Here is a 17,577-nt window from a genome sequence, read left to right as displayed (position 1 = left end):
ACTCTAGATAGTAACCTATATCTGAAGGAAATTTAAAAATGGTTTACGAATTATTGAAGTATTTGTGGATGATATAATCTTTGAAGGTGATGATGAAACAAGTAAAGCAAATTCTAGTTAAATGAAGGAGTTTGAGATGAGCATGATTGGTGAGATGAAGTATTTATTAGATCTACAGATTGTGCAGAATAGTGAAAGTATTTTCTTATCACAAAATAAGTATCTAAAAGACCTCTTGAAAATATTTGGTTTGGAAAGTTGTAAACCTATTGGTACACCTATGGTAACTAGTCATAAGTTATCTAGAAAAGATGAGACGCCTACTATTGAGCAAAAGAAGTACAGATCCATGATTGGAGGTTTGAAATATTTGACTCATACAAGACTAGATACAGCTAATATAGTTGGAATTATTACAAGATTTCAAGATGATCCTAAAGAGTCACATTATGCAACAATAAAGATGATTTTTAGATATTTAAAGGGCACACCTGATTTTTGTTTATGGTATGACAAATCAAATGACTTTACCTTATATACAGATACTTATGTGGATTGGGCAGGCAGTATGGATGAAAAAAAAGTACAGTGGTGGATCATTTTTCATAGGAGGAAGATTGGTTTCTTGGCTAAACAAGAAATACAATTGCATTTCACAGAGCACAATGAAAGAAAAGTATGTAGCAACAACAAATAATTGCAATCAGATCATGTGGATGAAGGAGATGTTGAAGGATATTAGATTTGAGTTTATAGAGCCTATTATCATACATTGTGCTAACACAAGTATAGAGAGTATGTCTAAGAATCCTATGTTACATTCTAAGATAAAGCACATAGCTATTAAGTATCATGTTTTGAGAGAGAAAGTTGCAAAAAAAGAAAAAAGAATGGAGTATATTAGTACAAAGGAGAAAATAGTAAACATATTTACAAAGCCTTTTCTAAAGGATATATTTAATTATTTGAGAGGTATGCTTGGGGTTGTGCCCCATGTATGATCCATTCATGTTGGAATTGGGTTGGAATATCTACTACATATACATAACCTCTCATTTCCAAATGCTTATGTATACTCTTTAGCTTGTTGTTTACACACAATTCATCATATGTGTTTTTTTATGTATTTTACTCATATCTCTCCAATTTTGAAATAAATATAGGATTGAACATCTTCTATCAACAATACACCTAGTAATATTGAAGATAGATTGCCTGTCATGTCAATTTCACTTCCCTTTAATAGACTCAAATTGAATTTTGGTTGTGAATTCTCATGACATTAATCAAAATAGGGGTATCAACTTTTTGTTCCATTTCTCTCCTTTATTTAAACATTCTATCCCTTTCACTATTCACAATAATATTTCTAACTGTGTCAAATATTTACGTTTTCATAGTTCCATCTTTCTTGCACTTTTTGAATTCTTACCAAATATAGTAGCAATAAAAAATATTCAAAATAGATAGCTTAATTCTCAAAAGTTTTTCTAGATAGAAATGTAAAGAATGGTCATTATTTTCCATTTTCTATGCTTGAAAATAGTTTGTACACCTCTTTCAATAGTTAAAAATATATTTCATTGGTTAAAACTAGTAGTAGTAATTACAACCTTTATTTTACATCAATTAAAGTGACTACCTTTTAATGCTATCACTTCACAATTCTCATTAATCTTTCATAATAACTTTCCAAGGACTATTCATCAAATTAAATTTTCCTATGCTAACTTAAAATGACTATCCATACCTTTTGGAGATTAGTTATCGATGTTCCTTTAAGTAGCCCCCTATGTCAGTACTTGAATTAGTTTGATGAAGAGTCCACCACACCTATGGTTGATTTCTCCTAATCATACATCTTGAATTATTCCTTGTTGTCATCTTTATTTTTCCACATCTTGTTCATCTCAGTTCTTAGTATTTCCACATCAACAACTTTTTTTTCCTTCATTTCCTCTCATTTTTAACATTTTGTAGTTGATTTCCATACATCCATAATTTCCACATACTAAATAGAAGACATCAAATTGGCTTTCTTTATCCATTGTGATCACCTATTCAATTGGGGATAAGGGGACCTTTGTGTTTCTCCTACAATATTCAACTTTATGACCATATTTTTTGTGAGAATAATAGTAACCATCAATTATACTTCTAATTGACTTGATCCTTATGCTAGATCTACATTCATAAACTATATGATCACACTTTTTAGAATTGTAACAATGACCATTAAATGTTTGTGGTTTAGTAATCATTCATATATTTCTATGGCCATTAGAAATATGACCAATTTTTCCACAATTAAAACAAGTAGTTTAAGTAGGTCTCTTACAAGTTATGTTATATTGTACCCCTTCAAATCCTATGGAGTCTCTATTATCTTTGATGATTCTATAACTTAAAATGTTCATTGAGTAGTGAGCCCAAACCAATTGTGTCCTTGTGTTTCCTTTTACTATTCAGTTATTCATCAATCTTCCTTGAAACTTCATTATACCTCTTCCATATTTCATTGTTATCCTTCTTAGTTTTTAGTTTATTCTTTATGTTTTCAACTTCATTCCTCATCTTTTCATTTTCACTTACAACTTGTTGATTCTCATTAGTGGTGTCCTAATTTTCTTTTTGAACTAGTGCTAAGTCTTTCTTGAGCTCGTTGAGTTCTATTTCTTTTTCCTTTAATGCATCTTCTATCTTATTTGCATCTACAACATGATTTCTCACATCTTATGCAGATCTCTTTCCTTCAAGATTCTCACAGGCACTGATAGCTTGTACTTCAAGTTCCTTTTTTATATTCTTTACTTTCTTCTTGATTTTTCCATTTTCTCCATTAGTTATTCTATAGATCTTTCAAATTCTTTAGACATAACAACTTTAGAAGGTTGCTCAATTTTCTTACTACATTCTTATCTCTCATTACCCTTTTGGTAAATTCTCTCCTTATTGTTAGTGATTTTCTTAACTTCTCTCACAATTCATGAATAATAAAAACTTGCTCCTCGACCTCTTTCTCATACCTATACATGTCCATCTTCAAGAATATTTTCCTCTAACTATTAGGATAATCTTCTTTGAGGACCTATCCTCTGATACTAATTGTTGGTATGAAATGGTACTGCAAGAGGGGTGAATCAATACAATAGGTAATCTCCTAATTCAAATCACCTATTAAACTATTATACCAAATATAAACCAAATAACTATTGTAATGAAATAAACTAAGCTCACAAATCAATCTCAATACATAACACCTAACACATGTATTTTGGTTATAGGAAAAAACCCTATTAGAATGTTAAAACCATGGTGGGGATAACACCTACAAGCCTTTAATTGTAGTTAAAAGGTTTCTCTATTAGGAGCTTACAAAAAACCTTTATGTGGGACCTTCCTATTAAGAGTGTTTTGTACACTATTAGGAGTACAAGAAGATCTATTGGGATCTACCTCAGTTAGAGGATTTAGAACTCCTCCTAAGAGTCCATCCCATTGAAGGATTTACAATAAAGGGACCAATTGAGGTCCACCCATTTAAGGGATTTCCTTCATTGAAACATTTAGGTAACAATATGTTGATTGACCTATCTTTGGTACTCCTTTCCTATCAAATATTTTCTTCTCTACTCTCATTACACTTCCCTCTACTCAATCTCTTCTTCAACAAATACATTCATATTTATGTCTCTATTTTTTCTTGTTACTCTGTGTTCTTCGCTCATCTCTAACTCTTACTCTTTGCTTACTACTCATCTTGCTTTACCTATACTCATTATTTTTTTTTTCTTGAATTTTTTTTGTCACATAATCTTATCCCTTCATTCAAATTACACACTTTCCATAATTTTACCTTGTTCTCTTCTCATATATCTATGTCCTTGACATGTTTCCAGTCTTTGCCTTCGATAATTATTAGAAATTCTTGTGTAATTCCCAAGATAAGTAAAAACATGTTTTACCTATTGGAATAATGTCAATAATCCTCTTTACCTATACTTATTCCATCTTCCAACTACTAAGTTATTGTCACTCCTTCCAAGAAAATTCATGATTATTTCTTTGTTATACCTATCATATTTCTTAGACCTATCGCTTCTTATTATTTTAATGATCATGACTAAGTATCATCGATCATGTTGGTTTCCTCTATGACTTAGTTGCTATTAATGATAAAATAATGAAAAATTATCACATATTTGGCTTTGACCAATATGCTAAAAATCTCCTCAATCTTCTTTCTAAATGCCAACAGGAACAAAACCAATATCATGTTTTTATTTTGTTGAGGATTATTAACAAGAACATTGATTCCATGTTCATTAATATGAAGTTCTAAAAATTTAGAACCTTTTTGAGTAATAATATTATAAAAAATAGCTCTAAGGATAGATGAAGAAAGTGGTTTATCTTGATATGAATGAGCACATGTAGTATATGGACGAATAGTGGGAGGATAGTGTCTTGAGAAGGACTAGAATTATTCAACGTGAGAGATGGGGAAGAGGGTTCATATAGGAAATGTCTAACATCCAAATCATGAATAATAATTTGAAGATGTTGAAAGGATTTAGGAGTATAAGGGGGTTGATATTGAGAATGAGGTATAGGATTAGGAAAGTTAAAACTAGGTTCGTTAGAAAAATTTATTACATGATCTAATATATTAATAAGGAAACCACATGAAATGCTAATTATTTGAGTGAAATATGCCTCATCTAGAAACATTGGATTAATAAATCTTATTATACCATATATAAGAAAAACAGGAAAGGACATGGACATTATGAAATAAAAGAAACTCTCATAGACCTCATAATTACTATAAAGAGAAATAAGAATAAAAGTGAACACAGAAATGATTACACCCCAAACCATATTAGAGAGCTTCATGTTGATAAACACAAAAGCAAATCAAAAAAATGTAATTCTTAGAGAGGATCTAACATAGAAGCAGTTAAACTAGCTTTTGAAATTGGGGTCACCAATTTATGGCTAGAGGGGGACTCGAACAACATTATTAAGTGCATTAATGGCAATTCATATCCTTCTTGGATGATTGCAAATCTTATCAATGAGACAAGAGAGACACTTGCCAAATTCAAAAAATTCCATTTCACCCATACTTTTCGGGAAGCAAACCTGGTTGCCGACACGTTGGCTAATATAGGGGTCAACACAAACCAAAAAATGACATGGCTTCCCAGAATTTCTTTGCTAGCGGATGTCAAGTGTCTAATCGACTTGGAGAAAATCCAAGGAAGTATGAAGGATATCAAGTTGCAATTATGAATATGAAAGGGTTAAGATATAGGGTACTTTTCATAATAGAAAAATGGGAATTTGTAAATGCAGATATCCTTCTTTGTTTAATTGCCACGCTTTGTGGGTTGTTTATTGCATTCATTTCAGGGGCAACAACAAAGTTATTTCTCTCTGCTCCTTGCTTAATCTCGAAGGTCCTTTCCAGTCTCACAGAGAAGAGCTTATGAGTAAAGCAGGTGTGCAGAGTGAGGAGATGGTGGGCGAGAGATGTAGAAAGGAGCTGATAGGGGACTTTGAGAAATGGAGAAGCAGGCCGAAAGTTTGGGAAAAGCTAGAAGAGGGTAAGGTAACCAAGTATCTCATGAAGTTGCATGGTTATGATCAGGAGGTGACTAACAGTATGGTGGGGTCTTGGAAAGAGCGCAGGGTTAAGGTGAATGGCATCAACTTCTGGATAATAGAGGAGGTAATTGCAGCTGTTACCAAGATCCCTATCGAGGGTTTCAAATTCTTTAGGGATAAGAAGCTCTCAGCTAATGTAGTAAGGGATTTTGTGGAGAGAGAAGGAATTGAAGGCGTTAAAAAAAATTGACACCTACTATGTCCCTGAATCCATGAAGAAGTGGTGGAGGTATGTGCTAAAATCTATTATTGAGTATATCACTTTGGAACCAAGGTTTGATAGAGCCCGCACCCACCAATTTGTTATTTTAAATCATTTCCAAAAGAAAGCCAAAATTTCTTTTCCTTTTTATCTGTTAACCTCTATGAGTAAGGCGATGGACAGCTTCAAAAAGAAGCCCATTGCAAACCTAGCTCTACATGAAGGGCTGCTGCTTCTTATCCATGAGCACTTCAAAGCTCAGACTATTAGTAATGCCCCCCTCAGACCGAGACTATGGAGTCTGGAAGTTCCAGTTACTCCTCTGACTCGGATGACATTCAGAGCCTTAGTTCTGAGAAAGGCGGAGTCTCCTCCTCAGGGAAAGTTGCGACTGTTAAAAAATCCCCCTCCCCCATAACCCCAAGTAGAAAAAGCCCTAGGGATCTCAGGCAGAAGCAGGCAGAGAAGGCTGAGGAGGGAAGCAACGACGATGAGGAGGATCCAGAGTCTAAGGAGGTGGTGAAGGAGACACCGGAGGAAACAAAGGTTGATAGGGGAAGGAAGAAGCACAAGAGGGAGAGTCTGGAGGATGTGCACTCTCATTATGAGGAGATGTCTATGCTGCCCCTTTCTCCTGTCCATCTCCACCATGAGGAACAAAAAGAGGAGAAAGCAGGGTATGCGGAAGGGGGAGTGCAGACCAATGACAGGAGGAAAGCGTGGATTAATTTCAATGTCAAGACCGCCAAAATGGGAATCTTTAGGGAGGCCATGAATCCCCAAATCCTAGTGGATAATCAAGAAGAGCAACGGTTGGAAGAATTAATTGATCTGGCGATTGTGGCTATTTCAGACAGGACCAAGGAGACAGGGATGAATCTTTTAAATAATGCTCGCAACTGTAGACACCTAAAAACCCTTTAGAAAATAAAATATTTTTATTTTCTAAAAAAGTAGCTGATGACATCATCATTTATTAATTAATTAATTTATTTTTATGCCATTAAATCCCTTTATCTTAATTAAAAATATTTAATTAAGGAATCCCTCCCAAAAATGTTTAAATCTTATTTAAACATTATTTCCTTATTTATTAATTATTTAATTAATAAATTGACCAAAAAATCCAAAATAAATAAATAAAATATGTTTTTGCCCAAAACTTGGCCAATTTCCTTAAGACTTACTAAACCAAGCCAAAGTTAACAAATATCTCCTCCTTCACCCACCCTCATTAAATGCCATCCACTTGCCTATCCCTAAGCTAATCCTAAACCATCCTAATCCATCCTCTAATCATTTGCACAATCCTAAGCAAGCTTAAAACCTTCCTAATCAAACCCAAGTCGAAATTCCTCTCATCTCCCTCAAAATATCCCAACCATAAAACTTTATGAAGCCCACTAGGCCATAGATGACTCTTCCAAGCCCTTTCATTGCTCTTACAAGCCATTATGAGAGTCTTTATGAAGATTTTATTGCTTGAGCCTCCTTTGTTGACTCATCCTTCCCCTTTCCTCCATCCTCTCACCTTGTAACATGTGTCACTCCCTGATTGGCTGTAAGGAAGCACAATCCATGTGCTCTCCTCTCATGCAATCTGAGCCCTCCATGAGCTTTTTCCCATCCTTGCATCTTAGCCCTCAATCCCTCAAGCCTCTTGCCTATAAATTGGATCCTTCCCCTTTGCAAAAAAACACAATCCATGAAGTAAAGTCATAATTCCATTTTAAGAAGCCATTTTACATCAAAACCATACACTCACACCCAAATTCCAACTCCATTTGAAGCCCTTTTTGAAGCATAAGCTTGAGCATACATCCTATCTATTTAGACAAAGCCACTCAACAAGAGAGCTTCTCATTGAGAGAGCCCATTAATGGTTCATATTCTCAATTGAGAGCTCATCTTAGTCTATCGTGAAGTTTATGAATTTAGTTTAGTTTGTAGAAGCTTTATTTAAATTTGGTTTCTATTAGCATACTAACATTTCTCATATACAGCAACAACATGATTGATAATTTCAGATCAATCAAATGGCTTTTCCACGAGCTTGAGGAGGTTAAAGACCAGGTCAAACACATTGAGGCAACAAGGGAAGGAAGGGAAGACAACAAGAGGACATATTTGGCTGATAGGCTCACTCTAGCGGAACAAAGGATACACAATCTAGAAAACTACAATCACAACCTTGCCAATTAGATGTTTTCCTTGTTAAGCTCCATCAACAACAACATCATCTCTCTCATGGGCTAGATCAAAGACAGAGAAACACACAATGATGAGGATGGTGAAGACAGAGATGAGGCCAAAATGGAGGATGACCTTGCAAAGGACAACTCCACTCCTGCTCAGGACTAGAGGAGCCCAAGAGGGAAACCGATGGAAATGGAGGAGAATCAATAGGCCTTTGAGGCTGCTCAGGTGATGCAGGATCTGGAGCAAAAGAACGAGGAATAACTCTTGCTTGTTCTTTTGTTTATCGTTGTCTTTTGGCTTTTTGTGCTGGCTTTTGGCTGTGGCTTTGTCTGTTTCCTTTTCCTGGTCTTTTCTCAGTACTTTTTCCTTTGGCTGTGCTTAATGCTTATTATCAGCCTTTGAACTTTTACTTTTTTGGTTGGGCTGTCGCGCTTATTATTAGCCTTCTTATGTTCTAACTTTTGGGTTTCAGGTTCCCTGTAAAACCTGTTTATCTAATAAAAAACATAGAAGACCTGACTATCCAATCAATAAGGTGTAAGCATAAAAGTGACAAGTTCAACAAAATGTAATGGTCAAAATGGAATCCACCATTGCAAAAGTGGGAGGAATACCAAGATCCCTCTATAAGGGAAACTTGTTTGGTTTAAAAAAAGTAATTATCAATGCATGATCTCCCAAGTGTAAGGATACTTAGGGGTTTTTTCCTCCTTTCCCAAAGAGAAGGAGTAATTATTTGATGAAATTAAGTGCAATGAAACCAATTATGTAATATAGTTTATGATATAAAAATGAGGGAACAAATGCTTACCATAATACAAACCTACATACAAACTATCAAACTAAAGTAGAAGATGAAATTGGATGAGATCTGTAACCTACAGATCAAAATCCCCAAACCCCAAGAATTTGGAGTCTCAATTCAAGGTTGACTTTTGGGGTCCAAAGTGAAATAAGGTCCAGATCAAATTGAGGGATAGGTCAAGGTTAACCTTAACCCACTCTTCACAAAAACCTAAAATCTGAAGAAGCCCATCATAAATTGCAACCCTAGATTTGTAAATCTAATCTAAAACTTGTAAATTTTCACTTGCACACGAGAGGGGGAATTTTTTTTTGGAGAGGGGCCTTCCTCATTCAAGCCTTGATTGATGAACTAAACTTTGATTGCAATAGATATAAATGAAGGAATGCTAACTTGTGACAAAAGTAAATTGATCAATTGATAGTATCATAGAAATATTGATAGAATTATGTTTAATATGTGATGAAATATGTTAATGCAATAACCTTGACTGCATTAAAAAAATAGAAAAAAAAATGTAAGATAAAACCTCATTAATTTTTTATTCTTGTCATTTTTCCTCAATGATGAATGTGTTAATGTATGCAAGTAGATCTCCTCCTTGATGAAAAAAATCCACTATCTTCAATGAAGAAAGAAGCTTTATCTAGAAGAATAAATACATGATTGAAATTGTAGATATTGAATTCTTGTAGGATGATAATGGATGCCTTGATTTATTACTTAAGAATTCCTTGAAATAACTTAATTTATTGGTTGTGGTGCATATAGTGGTCGAGTATATTGTAGATGATTAAATGAGGTGAGTAAGCCTCCTTTTATACAAATTTCAAAATAAAAGTTGAAAGGGTTGACAATACAAATCAAAAAAATATATCATTTTACATCAGTCCTAGGAACTGATTTAAAATTACCTCTTGGGTTAAGGTCAACCTTGACCTCAACCCCATGGTGTTTACTTCTATGCAAAGTTATCAAATCTGAGAATTATAGTGAGGATCAAGGAAAATATGATGAGATATGTGAAAAATAGTTTAAAATGGATTTAAGGCATGATATTTGTGATTGGAGGAATAAATGGAAAGCCATGCATAGAAATTGATGCTAATTTAGAGTTTTGGGAGAGATTGAAGAAAGAAAAAGGGCCTTGATATAAATAATTAGATGTAATAGGAAGTCATCATATACTTATTGACTCCTAAAGTTTCTTGTGATAGTGCAACAATTTCTATGGGAAGCCTATTAAGTAGGGGAACACTTATCGGGCCTCGCTAGATGACCTCCAAGATTTCAGAAGTCATATCTTCATTGAGTGAAGGGGAGAAAAGATGCATAAAGATTATGGAAAAAACCAATGTGATACACTAAACTTTTGACCAAGTGTGCATGCTACCTTAGTATGAGATATCAAGGCACAAAATGGATCCCTCTAACTAAAAATAATCATTGAATTCTAAAGGATTGAACTCTTGAACATAGAATATGACATACGAGAGTAAGTACTAGTAGAAAATTAGGGTGCATAATCTTATTAATAGTTATCCATACAAGTGCATTAAATTTTGAGTTTTCATAAAAGATATTCATAAAGACAATGTGATTTACAATATAGACCAAAGGGCTTGAGGTGCAATTGATTATATTGATGAATCTCAAAATTTGATTAAAATATTAAGGCTTTATAGAGAGGAATCCTCTTGATTATAGTAACTATTCCTAGTTTATATTCTTTAGACTCCTTTATAATTTATTTCTCTCCCCATTTTAAAGGTCTAGGTGTACCCTATCCTCAATAATTGTAGGTAGTGAAAGATTGCTTGACCATCCATTTGTGTGTTTATTAGGTCTCAATCATTTATTTATCATCTAAATATTATACATCTATCGACAGGCTCTTTTTCCAAGCTGGTGGTACATCACATAGGTCATAATTGTTTTGCTAATCCTTGATATAAGGTGATATAAATCAAAACCTAGAGGTGGATGATCAATAAAGAAAATTTCCCCATTTTTGGCCATCACCACATGTGAATACACATCACAAGCCTAGATTTATGTTGAAACATCTATCGATGTTTCATATTGTTGTGGCTTTACAACACATGCCCCATTTTTCTTTTGAGTCTAGGAATCCTTCTCTTCAAAATAGGGTATCTTTTGAGGTACCTTGGGGAGAGGGACCACTCTATCCTAGGTTTAGGAGTTGAGAAACCAAGCATTGTCAAATATTTTGTAAGAAGAGGAGGAAAATCTATAAAGCAAGTGTGCACCTTGCACATGTTGGAAACTACAATTGGAGAAATTATTATGTTTTCATTGATGTCAAAACTATTAGTGAGACAAAGTGTCAAGCCACTAGAGAGAAATTTTACTAACAATTTAGAGTGTCATATCTATTGATTGATGAAGAGGATTTGAAAAGAAGAGATTATGAGATGACCTAGTGAAAGGTTGAGTTGAGATGTGTTAAGTATCATGGAAATATAATGGACACTTAATAAGTTAGTCCTTGACAAGATAATGTGTTGTCCAATCAATACATGAGGTGAAGAAGATAGTTGGATGAAGCTCAAAGTTGAAACAAGTTAAAATGATAAGCTTGATTGAGTATCAATTTTGTATAGTCAGTGAAGGAGCTGAAGTAGAAGATTAAGGAACTTATATAGAATCCAAGTGAAATAGTTCGAGCTAAGTGTTGGTTATTCCTGAGAAAATATATTGAGAATTATTTTAGAGACTAATAATAGTATTGGCCAAGTGAGCATGTTGATTATGAGTGATAAAGTATAGTGTGTCAAGCTACATAGTGTCAACTGAGCTAAAGAACACAGTGATTACTAAGTGACATCAAAAGTTACAATTCGAGAAGGATTTGAATTTGAGGCTATCATAATTGAAATTTTGAATTAGTCAAAGTGCATGGATGATAAGGATTTATGAGCATACATATTTAATGCATGAGGAGAGTTTGTTAAGTGATCAAAGGCAATGATTTTTCATAAGTTTCTAAAAGAAGAAGGAAAACACAAAGATAGAAAGAATCAATGAATTTGACCTAACCCTAAGATCAAAAGTGATGTTTAAGAAACATAAGATCAAAAATACCTACTTAAGGAGGCATAAGAGATGTTTTGAATGTTGGTTCATTGTTGATTGGTGATCTTAAGGAGAAGCTATGAAGAATAGAATAGTGGAAGTAAAGTGTGAAGAGCTTGGTGAAGAGTGATTGCTTGAGGAGATGCCAAGCATATCATTGATGGAGACGTCAATGAAGGCCAATCAATGAACCAATAAATAAGAAAATGGAGATCTAAATTTTTTAAGTGAGTTTCAAACCTATTGTTTCATTTTAACCATTGTATAAGTCAAAATCCTTTAATCGAGGCTAAATCTAATAGTCATTTTGTAAATCCTTTAATCAATCTAACATTCTAATGCAATATTCTAAAGTCCTCTAACAAGACCACTCCTAGTACGATAATTAAATCCTTTAATAGGGTCATATTTAATAGTGTGTTGTATAACCTTTAACAAGGTTGACTCTTAACTAAGCTCACTTCAGAAGAGTGAAAAATTGGTAGCATGTTACTTGGTGGTTTTTTCCAAATTGGGCTTCCATGTTAAATCTTGGTTTCAAAGTGTTATTTTGATGTGTAGATGTTATTTTTATACATGCTATATTTTATATTAATTAATTTATTAGCATTCAACACATATAGAGACAAAAAGTTAATATATTGCATGAAATGTTAAATTGCTAATGATATGCTATATAGACCGAGTGGGTATCTGAGATTGTTTAAGTTGGTTGAAGTTGTTAAAAGTTGAATTGGTACATCTAGACTTGAGGATAACTAATTCACCCCCCACCCCCCCCCAAGTTATTCTAAATGATTATAACAATTGGTATCATAGCTCTGGTGCTTGGAAGGAAAATTTGAAGGGACTTAAGCCAAATATCAAGATGTACAAGAGAGAGATACCTAAGATAAACAAGGAGAACTTCCCAACATGGAAAAGGCTACTGATATTGCACTAATTTGGTATTGGAGATTTTTCATCCTACTACTTTGAAAATGAATACATTAAAGTGACTAGACCTATGAAACTTGAGAAAATCAAAGAGAAGCTTGAGAATAACCAATTGATGATTAAACTTGTAGCATCCCTCAATTATGCATAATTTCATGATGTGAAGGAATACACCATTGCTAAGAAAATGTGGTATAAGTTGACTAAAATCCATGGAGGAGACAATAATGTGTGGAGAGATAAGTTAGAAAGCTTGAGAGGAAAGTTTGATGACATGACAATGCAAGAAGGTGAGAATATTGCACAATATTGTGGCCAAATCAAAGAAGTGGTGAATGCTATCATAGGATTTTGAGGCATCATATCCAATGAAACTATGATAAGAAAGGTATTAAGGACTTTACCTCCTATCTATGCAATTAGAGTATCTTTTATTCAAGAAGTGAGATGTACACCTTGTTAGCATGAATGTTGATGATATTCTTTTGGGGGAGTATCCTAAGAATTGCTAGAATAGTTGGGAGTTTGACATGTTGCATTCATGACCATGTTTTTCATTGATGTCAACATAGTATTATTTCTATAAAAACTAGTAGAGTAGTAGATAGTGAATGAGGTCGTATAGATTGTGTATTGATGATGAGGTCAAGTGTAGTTGAGAATATGTTCTATAATGTCCTGATGATGTGGAGAAGTGTACGTATAGAAAGTTGAAGATATGTGAAATTTAATTGTGATTTATAGAAGATAGTGTGTAAATAGAGTACCTAAGAAGTGGTTTCTAATGTTTGGATTATATCTATTAACATGGATATAATCACTATAAGTGAAGTTAGATAGTGATGATAGACAACCTGATGATGATGTTAGCGAGTGCACGAGGTTTGAGGTTGCATGTGTGAAAGTTGTAATTACCACACAAGCTGACAATAATTTGTAATTGTAAAAATATATAATGAATTGTAATATCTTAATGAGGTCCTATTTTAATTATTTGGGAAAGCCTCAAGGCCACCTCAGAGAATTATTTTGAGGACATGGTATAAAGGAAGGTTATTTTCCTTGTGATGAAGTGTCAATGTGTAAGAAAACTTGTATTGGATATGCGAAGTTGGTAAATGTGAGTAAGTGATCAAAGGGATTAGTATGATACAAATTTAAATATATGGTATTGAGATCTATGAATGTATTTGGTGTGATATTGGCACAATGTTGGTAAACAGATTGGTTCTTTTTTAATTTAACTCTCAAATGCCCAAATTTGAAAGAACAACTAGATACCAATAGTTGGATAATCTATCTTCAGGTTGATAGATTTCCTCTAAATTGAAAGGTACAACTCCCTTATCAAATGATATTCAATGAATTTACTAGTTCCTAAACTAATTGTGTACATTCTTAACATAAGAACAGAAGAGGGAAAACCAAGCTAGCCTTAGATAGGACTAACTCAGGTAGATTTTAGCTCCTAAACCTAGCCAATGTCAAGAACCCACAAACTCTATGACTTGTTGATACTGGTAATGCAATATGAATGTAGATTATGTAAATGCAATAACATGAAATGAAAATGAAGATTAAACATCCTAATCTTTACAACATGAATGGATGACATTACTCTGATCTATCACTTATTCATTGTTTGAATAAGAATGCAAGAAAGTGTTCAAAACTAACTATAACAATAATCCAATCGAAAGTAATCATAAAAAGTGATGGCAAATACTTTGATTCACAACAAAACCTTTCTTGTTTCAAACACAACAAACACAACCCTCTAATTATATTTGCTTGCAATCTATAGATAATTCTATTACAAAAACTGAATGTCAATCTCCCCTACATAAAAAAAAATATAGAAACTAAGAGCCCTCCCCTCTACTCCAAAAATACCTACTCTTGCAAAAAAGAAGAACCTTGGTGATGGATAAGAATTTGCAATAAATAATGCTCTTCAATGGCCATTTGGTTATTTTTCAGTTCCAGAACTAACTGTTCAGTTTCTCTAACTCTTCCCCTCTTTCACCGCTTTTCTTGGCCTTTATCTTTCTATTTGGTCCACATATTTGTCCTTTAGTTCCATTCATAACTAATTCTTAAGAAAGCAACATCCTTATAACCATATCTGATAATGCATCTGTATAATTTGTATTCTTTAGGTCCTACACATCCAATAAGAAAGTGCTCCTTTGGTGGCACATATGGTACTAGTACCAATTTAATGCATATAAAGACAAGCACCTTATGAAATGTTGGAATATTTGTCACAAAGTGTGTAAAATTTATAGGTATCCTAGTGATGAGCTCTATATATATGAGTCTAATACCAAGAATATGTGCAATCCCCAAACTAGGACCAAGTCCAAGGACCTATTTTATGGACACCTTGTTTTGTATGTCAAAATCATACTTCTTTATTATGCCATAATGCCACACATACATGATTGTCATGAATATGAACGCAAAAAAATAGGCACCCAAGCTCCTTCCAGAAACTCAATAAGGGATGCAGAGAAGTAGAGGGCTTCAATAGATCCAAAGAAAGGAAGAAAGTAGAGGGCTAACAGAAAATTCTTGTGCCAACATAAAATAATGACCAACAATGTAGGATAGGTAATGACCAACATAACCATGATGACAACTAGCCCTGATGTATTTCCCAACTAAAACAAAATGTACACCGACAACTTTCATAATTCTGTCCACTAAACCATGAATTACCTCAAATCCTGAATTTGAGTTGCAATATAATGCAACAAGATGGCGATGATTTGCAGCACCAACATCCCTCTCACCATCCAAGATCACAACATCACCTACCTCAAATATCTTTATAGGGTGAGGATAATCTTTATTATGTCCCGTTGTCTTCAAAATACCAAGAAAGAAACTTATTTGAATAGTCTCAAATTCACTTGATTGAAGGTTTCCAATCACTATTGAAGTCTTTTTTTCATCCTTTATGTTCACCATGGAAAAAATTTCTTCATAAGAGCATAGTATCCATGTTAACACTTTTGTGAAGCTTGCCATGGCAATCATACCTCTAACCTTATCAAATCACTGACATGATTTAAGGGTTGTTGCTTCCCTTGAGTTAAGGACTTTAGCTTGGTCTTGGGGATATTATTAAACCCATAAGCAATAGGCTCATCCTTCATTATATCACACTTATGGAGAATGTCACTTCTAGTTGGTGGTATTGATACCAAGATGTTAGAATTTTTACTTACTGTGAGCAACTGCATCTTGTTTAATAAACTTATTACCTCGTTCACTTTAAGAGGAATGCCAATTGATTGAATAATATATGGTATGTCAACCTCCACACTCCAAATAGAGAGATCTGGATAAGTGAAAAAATTCTCATCTGGGATTATCACCTCAACTAGCTCCACCTCAAACTTTTTTTTAACAGTATATTGAAAACATCGTCACCATCGTATTCAGAACAATTTTTTCTTTTGTTAGGTTAGTTGTTGTGCGTTCAAAGAATACATTCTTTTTTTTTCAAACAAATAGAAAAAAGTGCACCATTAATTATCAAAGGCAAAGACACCACCGTCCTCTTACTATCATAAATAATTGGAAATATAGAAGAGCTCTCAATAATATGTAAAAACTTCTTTAATTTCATGTCAGACTTATAGTATTCCATGAACTCATTAGCTCTAAGTTCCCTCACCTATTTTAATGGAATAAATGTAATATGGGATGTTGGCAATGCCTCATATGTAAAAGGTCCATGTAACGTGTCCAAGTCATGTGTTCCAATTGCAACCAAGGTTCTCTTGCTACAAAGATTCCTGGTGGAGCTTGTCTTGAAGATTAATAAAACTGTTATACCTAGCTTCGTCAAATGTGATATTCCTCAATACAACACAAACAATAAATGGTCTTATCAATGACGTCTCTGGTTTGACATGCAACTTCAACATAGACTTGACTAATATATCCATCACTTTATAGTTAGGAACTTTTTATTTGCCAATAAATATGTGCAGTTCTTATGCAAGACCTTCAAGGCATAGTAGATCATAGTGATTTGTAGGAACTTCTATCTTGTAGATAACCTCCTCATCTTCTGAAGATTCCTCATTCAAATGTTTCTCTTTCCTCAAAACCACTTTCTCAGTGGTAACATCATCTAGTTCAATTCCAAAATCAAAGCAGAGTTCCTTGAACTGCTCCTACGTGTAAGATTGTCCCAGAGCCTCAAACAAGCGATCCTACCCAACACTTACAGTGGGCATGGCTTCATTGTGGGTGTTCAAAAACCCTAGTAGCCATGAACCTTCATACTGATGATCTCATTATCTAAATTGACAACTTGTGTTCATGAAGTTGTTCTTGGAGCTTGATCTTTGAAACTGTAAGTCAGAATTTGAACATTGAATTTGATTCCAAACCAAGTGCGTGTACATCTGAACTGTATATTAAGCTTTGAACATTTAAACTTGAGGATTAGGATTCAAGTTCAGTACTTTCACCAAATGCTATCTTATAACAAGATGAATCCTACAACACCATAATCAACAAAATGAACCAACAAAAGATTTACTTGATGGGCTGATTTGGAATCTTAAAATTGGGGGACTAGAAGTACGCCTACACATAGTAAGAGAACAAAGAAATAGTTCAAGTTGTAGAGATTAGTTTCATTCTATTA

The 17,577-nt window shown here is 33.8% G+C and overlaps 1 pseudogene; it reads right to left on the bottom strand.

The window, feature by feature from the left end:
• Positions 1-15,434: 15,434 nt before the first annotated feature.
• LOC149534769 (phenylalanine--tRNA ligase beta subunit, cytoplasmic pseudogene) lies at positions 15,435-17,161 on the bottom strand (annotated as a pseudogene).
• Positions 17,162-17,577: the final 416 nt, after the last annotated feature.

Source organism: Cupressus sempervirens, chromosome 10 (assembly GCF_028749045.1).
Source record: "Cupressus sempervirens isolate cs-2001-9-10 chromosome 10, ASM2874904v1, whole genome shotgun sequence".
Taxonomy (NCBI): domain Eukaryota; kingdom Viridiplantae; phylum Streptophyta; class Pinopsida; order Cupressales; family Cupressaceae; genus Cupressus; species Cupressus sempervirens.
The sequence above is the reverse complement of the archived record's forward strand: the minus strand, read 5'-3'. Positions and strand labels throughout refer to the sequence as shown.